Genomic DNA, 2,270 nt, shown 5'->3' with positions numbered 1-2,270 from the left:
TTGCATGGTGAGTTCAAGGAACTGGAATCAGCTTTCTCGGAGCGTCCTAATGGCGTTTCAATCCAAAGTTGAGCTACAAAAGTTGTGATGGACTCCTTAAACTTCTTGGCTCGAGCTTGAGTAACAGGACCTTGTGGTAGCACCATAGAATCCTCGCTCGAACTAGCTGAACCATGGGGCACGATCACATCATTCGGCCTTAGGCCCATTTGCACCGTTATTTCTGTTTAAGCTACTTAAGTTGTTCGAGGCAATGGTGGACCTTCTGTTGGGTTGTTACGACCTCGATTTGTAAAATTAACAAAATACCCTTGTAGTGTAAAATGACCGTAATACCTCTTATAGTAGAATGACGATTATGCCCTTATGTTCCGTATGACTGATGTGCCTATGATTTACAAATATGATTGTGTTGAGTATGACTTTGCATGCATGTAATATTTATGACATGACATATTGCATGGGGTTGGGTTATTATGGACGGAGGAAGTGTAGGCCTGTAGCCGTTCTATATAAGGCATTAGCCTTTTTGTGATACTTATGGCTTATAGCCATTTGTTAACTGGCAGCTTTGCTATGATATTTACGGCCTTTAGCCGTCCTGTCTACGGCGTTGAGCCATTTTGTCTACGGCATTAAGTCGTCCTATCTACGGCGTTGAGCCGTCCTATTGACTTAGTGCCGCAACCGGTGCTAAGCTTGGTGTGTTGGCTGGATGGGTCGATTTTATCCCCATATGGTGTGCTGGTTGGTACGGGTGGTGTGTTGGTTGGACTGTGTTGGTTATCTGTCTACATATCTGCATCTGATACTGATTTTGTACTGGGCTTAGGCCCACACACATTGTTCTGTTACTGTAGTGGGCTACGGCCCAGAATGATTTTGAATTTTGTCTGTTTACTAACTGTTTTAGTTTAGGAGGGCATTACACACTGAGTTTTCATAAACTTACCCCGTTTATTAACTGTGTAGGTAATCCCTAACATTAGGAGGATCAGTGCTGCGAGGGACTCGGAGGTGGCCACACAACTACTATTTTTTCCGATTTTCTTTTAAGTTATCTATTTACAAGTACTTATATTTGATCTGGGTTGTAACAAGGCCTCTTTTAATTTCTGGTTCTAAACTTGGAATTTTACATATTGTTTTGTAACTGCTAGAGTAAAGCACGATTTTCTTTTCCAAAACAATAACTGCTTTTCAAAATATCACGTTTCCGCAAAACTTTAAACTAAGCTTCCGCAACAAATAAAGTTTAAAGGTAATAATGTTTTACAAGAGAATGAATTTTAATAAACCAACAGAAACTAAGGTTTTCACAAAGTTTTAAAATGGCCAGAGGTTCTAAATAGCAAGAAGGGTTTTCAATGAGAACATGGTTATTGAAAAACACTTCAATGTGACATGCCAGATTTCGTCCATAGCGTCTAGGCCGAGTTTAGGGTGTTACATTTAGTGGTATCAGAGCCAAGTTACAAAACTCGACTGTGGAATGGGTTTTAAAATTAGATTTTCGAAAGAATTGTTTCAAAAATGTTTGAAAAGATTTGAAGTATTTGAAATGTTTTTCTGAATATTTTCCTGAAAGTGTGGTTACCGAGTCTCCGACGCCGAATCCATAAGTTTTCTATTAGACTGTACTTAAAGTTAGATTTTGTATTTATTCAGTGTATGTTCTGGTAATTAGATTTTTTTTAAGTTAGCAACAGTAATGTGATGGGTTTCGAAGACAAGCAAGGTCGCGAGGAGTTGCCCGTCTCCCCAGAACATGAGATGGTTAAGAAAACTGTAGTCAAGGCAAGTCTGCCAACTTCGGGTAACAATAACTAAGAGCATGGTACAGAGGCACTGACTCAGTTGGTAAGGGAAGTGCTGGAAGAAGTGTTCGAGGCAAAAGTTAAGGCGTATGGTGAAAAACTTTAGGCTAGGCGCTTGGAGTGCAGCAGGAAGAGGGATCACAGTCCTCTGAAGTAGGAGCCTCAATCTGTCAAATGCGTTAAGATGCGTCTGAACTTTTCGGCTTGCGAGCGTTGCAAAAGGCACCATCTAGGCGAATGTTGGAGGAAGTCAGAAGCTTGTCTCAGATGCGGGTCTAAGGAGCATCGGGTTTGGGATTGTACAGTTCCTTTTAAGTCAGGTGTGTTTTGTTTGGATGTGATGTTTGAATATAGAAATTGTATGCATGTGTGGTAAATATATGTTTACTTCTGTGGTTAGATGTTTGGTTAGGTGTGAGAGGTTTTGAGATTAAGTTAAAAGTGTATTAGTGT

Source organism: Gossypium hirsutum, chromosome A10, assembly GCF_007990345.1.
Source record: "Gossypium hirsutum isolate 1008001.06 chromosome A10, Gossypium_hirsutum_v2.1, whole genome shotgun sequence".
In the NCBI taxonomy this organism is placed as follows: domain Eukaryota; kingdom Viridiplantae; phylum Streptophyta; class Magnoliopsida; order Malvales; family Malvaceae; genus Gossypium; species Gossypium hirsutum.
The sequence above is the reverse complement of the archived record's forward strand: the minus strand, read 5'-3'. Positions refer to the sequence as shown.